This window comes from Lygodium microphyllum, chromosome 3, assembly GCF_053477565.2.
Source record: "Lygodium microphyllum isolate KBCC chromosome 3, Lygodium_microphyllum_v1.1.10, whole genome shotgun sequence".
Lineage (NCBI taxonomy): Eukaryota > Viridiplantae > Streptophyta > Polypodiopsida > Schizaeales > Lygodiaceae > Lygodium > Lygodium microphyllum.
The window spans coordinates 175,772,426-175,781,107 of record NC_141137.1 but is presented as its reverse complement, the minus strand read 5'-3'; positions in this window follow the sequence as shown (position 1 = coordinate 175,781,107).

Sequence of the window (8,682 nt, the reverse complement as noted above, 5' to 3'; positions counted from 1 at the left end):
GGCTAAAGACTGCTATAAAAAGTAGAATGACATCATGAATGGGAAATTACAACAAGGGAATTATGCATCTTCTAGTAGACAGGGTGATGACAGAAATGAGCATTTATTTATGGTACAGCACATGAACAATTCGGTGACAAGTGTAAAAGAAAGCAACGATGTATGGTATGTTGACTCAGGTGCATCAAACCATATGACACGTCATGCAGAATGGATGGAGGATGCAAGGAAAATGGAAAAACCAGGATTTGTGGAGACGGGTGATGATATTGCACATCCTATTGTGCAGATTGAAAAAATTCCTTTGTCTATGCAGGATGGGAAAAAGAAATACCTGTCCGATGTATTTCATGTCCCGAATATCACCAAGAATCCGGTTTCTGTTGGTCAAATGGTTGAGCAGGGCTTGTAGGTTAGATTTAATCCTCATGGATGCTTTGTTGAGGATATGAAAAATAAAGGTCGCTTGATAGCAAAAGGAAAGAAGAAGGGCAGAATGTTTACGTTGGATGCAGCCATGCCTGAATTGAGTGCAGCAATGTTTGCACATGGGACCGGTGTAGTTGCAGTTATTGATATCTGGCATAAACGCATTGGTCATGTTAATGTACAGCGACTTAAATCAATGCAGACCCAAAATATTTTTGCACGATTGCCCAAATTCAAGGTTGCAGAAATGCATAAGGTATGTGAAGCCTGTCAGTTTGGAAAACAGGCAAGGAAACCATTTCCTACACATGTTCAAGAGAGTAAGAAGCCATTGGAATTAATCCACTCTGATGTGTGGACTACTAAAGCTGCATCTCTTGGAGGCTGTCATTATTTTGTCAGTTCTATTGATGACTATAGCAGAAAAGTTTGGGTGTATTTTATGAAAAAGAAAAGTGAAGTTTTTGGGCATTTCAAAACTCTTAAAGCTATGGTTGAAAAAGAAACAGGCCTGCAAATAAAATGCCTAAGGTCAGATGGAGGGGGAGAGTACCTCTCAAATGAGTTTGCAAGGTTCCTGCAGGAGCATGGCATAAAGCAGCAACATTCATGCAGTCATACCCCACAACAAAATGGAATTGCAGAAAGGAAAAACAGGCATATTGGAGAGGTATCTCATGCCATGCTCAATGAAAAAGACCTACCAGATTTTTATTGGGCTGAAGCAGTTGCTACAGCAGTCTATATAATGAACAGGACTCCCACCGCAGCAATACATGGGATAACTCCAGAGGAGAGGTATACTGGTAGGAAACCAGATATTTCTCATTTGAAAATTTTTGGTTGCATTGCCTATGTACATGTGCCAGATGAGTTGAGATCCAAGTTGGATCCAAAAGTTGAGAAGTGCATCTTTATTGGTTACTCTCTGTAGCAAAAAGGGTATAGATGCTATAACCCTTCTACTCATAAGTTTACAGTGAGCAAAGATGTTGTTTTTGATGAGATGAGTAGTTGGTATAAACCAATAAATGTGATTGATGATGTAGATACACAAAATGGTAATGCTGCACAGAATTCACAGCAGCAGTCACAAAATATTAGTGGACCTAGAGCATCCTCTAGCAGTGGTTCACATTCTTTGCCATGGACAGGCAGATTGAGATCAGGAGAATCTTCTCAAAGCATTGCAGATAGTGGTATTCAGGTATCACGAAAAGAAAAAGAGAAGGTAGATCTATTTGATGTGAATGCAGGTCACTCTTATGTGGATGGTGAATCCAGTGGCTCAGAACACAGCATTGATGGATGAAATGGGTATTCCTTCTATTGTTACACCTGGAGTAAGGAAAACCAGGGATGTTTTGAGAGCACCTGGGAGTGAACCTACTTTGCGCAGGTCTACCAGAGCTAGGTATCTTGTGGATAGGCTGAAATATGACGGATTTACAGCCATTCACTATGCATATATGGTCAAAGTGATACAGGAACCAGAACCCACTTCTTTTGACCAAGCCATGGGAAAAGAAAAATGGGAGAAAGCCATGGATGAAGAAATGGATGCCTTGGAAGCAAATGCTACATGGGAATTGGTACCTTTGCCTAAAGGTAAGAATGCAATTGGTTGTAAGTGGGTTTATAAGGTGAAGCACAATGCAGATGGTTCTATGAATAGATACAAGGCAAGATTAGTAGTCAAGGGGTATGCACAAACATATGGCATTGATTATGAAGAAACATTCAGTCCGGTTGCAAGGATGGCAACCGTAAGAGCAGTCATTGTTATGGCTGCATCAAAGGAATGGTCTTTACATCAGATGGATGTAAAGAATGCCGTCTTGCATGGTGATTTGCAAGAAGAGGTATATATGGAGCAACCACCAGGTTATGTGCATGTTGTTCATCCTGAGTTTGTTTGCAAGTTGAAGAAAGCATTGTATGGCTTGAAGCAAGCACCTAGAGCATGGTCTGACAAGATAGGACAGTATCTTGTCACTATTGGCTTTCAGATTTCCAAGGCAGATTTCTCACTTTATGTGAGAAAAATAGAGAAATATATTATGCTACTTGTCATTTATGTTGATGATTTGATTATGACAGGTGACAGTGATGAAGATATCCCTCATGTGAAAATGCTATTGAAGCAAAAGTTTGAGATGAAGGATTTGGGAGAGCTGCGTTATTTCTTGGGTATTGAGGTGATTAGATCACCAAGTGGGATACAGCTCTTGCAGAGGCAGTATGGATTAGACATGCTGTCCAAATATGGGATGACAGGCTGTAAGCCTATTTCAGTTCCTTTGGAGCAGAATGTGAAGCTCAGCACACATGCATGTGAGCTTCTACAAGACCCTACTATGTACAGACGCATAGTAGAAAGTTTGATTTATATGACTATTACCAGGCCAGATCTGAGCTATGATGTTGGATTGGTAAGTCAGTTTATGCAGGCTCCAAGGAAACCACATTTGGATGCGGCTAGACGCATACTCAGGTATGTGAAGTCCACATTGCAGTATGGACTATTTTATGAGACTGGGGTTCAAATACAGTTACATGGATATACTGATGCTGATTGGGCTGGTAGCATTTCTAATAGACGATCTACCAGTGGATATGTGTTCTCTTTTGGGAGTGCTGCAGTCACTTGGAGCAGCAAGAAACAGCCTACAGTTGCCTTATCCAGCACAGAGGCTGAGTACAGGGGCGCAGCAATGGCTGCATGTGAGGTAGCTTGGTTGCATAAGCTACTTTATGATATGCATCAACCTACAGATGGGCCAGTTGTCATTTATTGTGACAACATGAGTAGTATACACTTGGCAAATAACCCATTCTATCATGCTAGGACAAAGCACATTGAGGTGCATTATCACTATGTGCGGGAGAGGGTTTTACTAGGTCTTATTGATCTAGTTTATGTCAGCATAGAGGATCAGGTAGCTGACATATTCACGAAGGCATTGGGCGCAGAGAAGCTGCGCAAGTTCAGAGACCGGCTTGGTGTGCAGGAATTGGGATTGAGCTCGAGAGGGAGTGTTGAGATATCGAGCTCCACTCGTGATACGCCACGGTGACCATTGTGTATTTATGTCACCGACTTGTCAGTTGCAGACACGGTTGGTACACCGCCCATGAATAATAGCTACATGACAGCTATCCTTATCTACTCTAGTTCGTGGATCAGTTAGTATGCCACCTTAGTTAGTTGAGTTTGGTTTGAGACCCATATATAGGGTTCTTCTATTTCTTTGTATGAGAGTTCTTTTGGCTTACACAACTAAGAAGAGGAAAACTGTTTTCAGCCTCCACCTCTGTGTGTATTCCCCCATTGTGCAAGCAAGAAAGCTACAAGTGAGACTCCTTCCTTCTCTCCCAAAATCTTGACATTGATAAGATACCATTCATTTTAGAGGATTTCCATGATTAGCATGTGGGGATCATTTTGCCAATAGCTTACCACCTAGAAAGCTTTACATGCTGGTTATTGGTGGCTGATGGTTTTTTGGGATGCTTTTGTATATGTTAAGCATTGTGATATTAGTCAAAGACATGATGCTAGGGAAAATCATAAGAGGCCGCTAAACCCCATTCTAGTGACCCTACCTTTTGAGAAGTGGGGCATCAACTTTGTTGGACTTGTGTATCCTTTGTCTACTACACAAAAGCGTTATATCATTGTGGCAATCGACTATTTTACAAAGTGGTATGAAGCCTATGTTACTATGAAGAATCATGCCAAGGAGAGAACTAGTTTTATTTTGGAGAAAATTGCCATTTTGGTCCAGCTAAAGGGTATGTTTGACTATGGGACCCATTTTTTGAATAAAGTGATTGACGCTTTAACAGAATCTCTAAATATTAAACATAATGAGGCCAGCCCTTACAAACCCCAAGCGAATGGGCAAGTAGAGAGTACCAATAAGAAGCTTGTGGGGATGGAGCAAGGGAGCATGAGGATGGTCAGTAGTGCTGTGTGGAGCATCAACCAAGTGTCCTACGCATCCTTGAAATCGTGAAAAATTAAACGGTTTTCTTGTGGTAAGTCTCAGTTTTAAAGGAAATTTGATTCTATTATTGTTTTCATCATGAAATTGAGATGCATGTGGGTTGAAATTTGATATGAAAGTGATAGGTATTATGTTTAAAGGCTACAAGCCTAAAATTTCAAAATTTATAGCTATCATAATGCAAAAATTAATTGTCTAGTATACACAAAACACGTAAAATTGAGAAATATGGTGGTGATTGATAAGATTGGTGAAAGTAATGGTGCATGTGGGACGAAATAATGCATGCTAGTTGCTATGGTTGTGTTTCTCTAATTTATGATCAAAAGTTGCAAAATCATTAGCATTTATATAAAAAATAATTGGGAAAATTTGTGAAAAAATAGATTTAAAATCTAGAAAAATAGAAAAAATTAGGAGAACATGTTCAGATGTATGGTGGGCTATAGGGCATGAGGTTTAGCCTCAATCTACATCCATTTATGTGTTAAAGGGCTTGATTTAGGAGGTGTTTCTATGGGAGAATTGCGTATAACATAAAGAATGCTCTACGTAATGAATAAATGTCAAACAAGGATAGAAATGCCAAGTTTTTGCATTAACAAAAATAAATAATTATTGCATTAAAGTGTAGCATTTAGGTTCCATTGAATATATATAGGAACGAAAGCATGGGATAGCCTAATTTTATCTCTCAACATTGCATTGTGTTAGGAAAATGCATGAAAAGAATATATTTGTACAACACATGGTTGATTGTTATTTAAAAATTGTTTGAGCACACAAGGGCATTCCATGTTGCATGTGCATTAAACATGGTTATCAATTATTAACTCTTGGATGCATAATACTTGTCTTTCAAAATATTGACCTATGATTGAGAGAAAGAGGTTTCCCTTGTTGTAGGCTAGATTGTTATCTTGGGGATAGTTGTGTGAGGAAATAAATCTATCTAGTGGGTTGTGCAACATCAAAAGAGAGGACTATGTTTTGTTATTCTTTATATGTTAAGGCAACACATCTTGGGGCTAATCCTTGGGGTGTAGGAGAGTCGTGGAGGCCTAGCATTCAATTGGGGGATGCCCTTTGTATATGTAAATCAAGGTGAAGTAGTCACCTATGTATGGGAAACTCCTTGTACTTAGAATTAGGATGGACAAACTATTTTAACACTCATGTCTACAAACATAGTATTTAGATAAAGCAATTCATATTATCCAAATGCTCCTAGTTACGAGGTCATGAGCATTGCTTGGTGTGTGTAGGAGTCCTAGCTAGAGTCTTAGAGCCATTGTGTTGGGCCCATTTTTTGGTCATGACATCACCATTTAAGAAGATATTCTCCCATTTTGTTGTGAGATATATGTTGTCGTGATGCTGCGATCCACCACTGTGAACCTGAGGGTGGATTTTTTTGCCATGAATTTGAACTCATTAGTTAGTGTCATTAGGAATTTGTTTTCCGTTGGGTGTGTCTTTTCATTTGCCATTCAATTTGAATTGTTAGTTTGAAAAATTTGATTGCTTAGTTATATCCTAAATTTTTTGTATTCTCTTGTAGTCAAGGGGAACATGCAGATGGAGATCTATGGTTTTTCATGGTTAGTAATAGCCACATTACTTTACTCTTGAAGGGGATTTCTATTGGAAGGCAGTAGTTTGATGTAGATTTTTAGCTTCTTTTCAGGATTCCAGAGGCAACCTTTCTTCTAGCCTTAATTGTCATTCTTGTTTTCCTATTTTTGGTTCCAGGCCTAACTGCCAGTGATTTATTCACATGTGTACTAGCATTTCTTTGACTTGGATGGGGAATTCTCAAGGTGGCACAAGCATGTAGATCATTAGTAGTTGTGTTTGGTCTTTAGGACTTTGGAAGAGCGCTCACACAGGGCTATGAATATCTCATGGGGCTTTTTTTGATGCCTTCTGGGTAGATTTGGCATTGACAAAGTTTTTTTCAGCCTTTGGGAGGGGGAGCTTTGCTGATTCAATCAGGGAGGCTATTATTAGAGGGGAGAAAAATAAAGTGTGCAGTGTTGTTGAAGACTAGGTGATTAGGAGCAGGAAGAGGGTCTGGCAATGCTTAAGAGGCATCAAGAAAGGAATGGCATCAAGATAAGAGGGATGAGCCTTGCTTGTATGGACTGATCTTCATGTCTTTAGAAGCACCAAGGCATTCCTTGAAGCAAACATTAGTTGCCATGTGTCCCTACGTTAATCAACATGAAGGTGGCGGGACTTGAGATGTTTGCCATATATGAAACTTGGAGCATTGCAAATAGTCATGGGTATTGAGAGGAGTGAAAAAGCTTATGTGTTTGTAGAATGGAGAAAAAGAGAGTAAAGATACAAGTGCCAAGTGAGAAGAGAACATAGGTCATCATGCATCCATACAGTAAAAGAGTTTTGTCAAGTTGACCCATGAGACCGATGTGATGATGCTTTTGTTTTGGAAGCCTTCCATGGTGCTTGACTACAAGCCAACATGAACAACAGATACAAGCAAGAGAGTACACAAACCTTTTAGGACATATTTAGATTGTGAATCAAAGGCTTCCTACAATCTGAAGACTCTGAGAGTTCACCCCAATGCCCTCCTCATTGTCACAGAAGTTACAAGGTGTGTTAATCAGCATGCAAAGAAGAGGAGACTATGAGTTGATGAACCAGGAAGGATGGGAGATTCTAGAGAAGACAAAAGTCTATGCTACCCGAGTTGATTCGTGTAAGGCAAAAATCAATGGAGTAGCCACAAGGTGCTATTATCATATACCACCGCATGACGACCAACCATAGTTTGTGTAAGGTGGCAATCAAGAATTGGACACTAACGAAGGTGATTGCCATTATTGTATGTGTGAAGAAGAGGTGTTGGACAACAACTATCGACATCCTTAGCTCCTAAGAAGGACAAGTCTATCTCAAAGGTTTCTAAGACCCCACAACCAAGAAGGAGAAGTGCCAAGTGAAACAAAAGTTGCCATTCTGAGCATCTTGGTCTACAAAATGGGATTCTATTGTAGGAAGCTATGTGTGGAATATTCAAAGACAAAGTGTGTTGCAAACGGGACTAATTGGTGACTTCTCTCCTTGTTCACATATTGAAAGTTTGACATTTTGACTTGACGGTGCAAATCCTAGAGAGATTTCCTAAACCTTCTATTCCTTCCTTCTTTTTGACCGTGATTGCCTATGATTATAAGGATGAACTTTGAGTAACCTTCTTGTACAAAATTTGATATGCTTGTCCAAGCCATGATAGCCTAAAGCAGATAGAGGAATTGATTAGATTGAGTTCATGTTGTGATGGAAGCCTAAGAGTTCATCGGATTGTATTAGCTTGTCAAATTCTATTTAAGTGGACGTCATCTTATACTGATGACCTAACTTAAAAGTTGAAGGTCTAATGCTTCTTAGGTGACAACATGCTTTGATCTTTCTCCCGTCTCGCTTAGCATCCCTGTGAACAAGCGACTTTTGCGAACTCCTGCGTATATTCCGTGTGACATTTGGTGAACTCGATGTGAAAGTGTCACTTCTGATCCCTCATTGAGATGGGAGACCCTTTGAATAATCCACATTCATCATCGATTGTTTCTTCCTTTTTGACCAATGAGATGAATAATTTATTACAAACTCTTTCTTCAGCCATTACAATGCAAAATCAGCAGATGTGATTATCTATGCAGCAACAATAGCAGTTGCATTAGCAAAGTAGTTGGATCAACAACGAGTGTTCCATCAAGAACATGAGCATATGCTTGGTGCGACCAAGGCGATTGAGGCTGTGGTTAGTGAGTGAATGTTTATTTGATGGCTGCAATGTTTCAGCCTACATTAAGGCCTTTGAAAGTTAGGTGCACTTCTTTGCAGTTCGGGCCAATTGGAGCAACTATTTCTTACGGCTTGTCATGCCTACTTTGTGGGTTAGAGTGACAAATTTGTTTGTACATGACTCTAACTGGGATGCTTTAAAGAAAGTGCTCAAAGAGGAATATTTTCTAGAGTATTATGATATTGCTATGCGAAAGACATTCAGAGAGTGGGTTTATCAGCCCAATAAAGGATTTGTTGCCTCTGAGTTGTTGCGGGAGTTTGAAGAGTGATACAACTAGTTGGATGCACTAGAGCAAAGAGTTTTGAACTCAAAGAAAGTGGAGTTATTCTTACATGCAACTGATCCTGTACTTCATGATGAGTTGGGAGAGCTGCTAGAGGATTGTATGCAGCCTATGGGATTGAA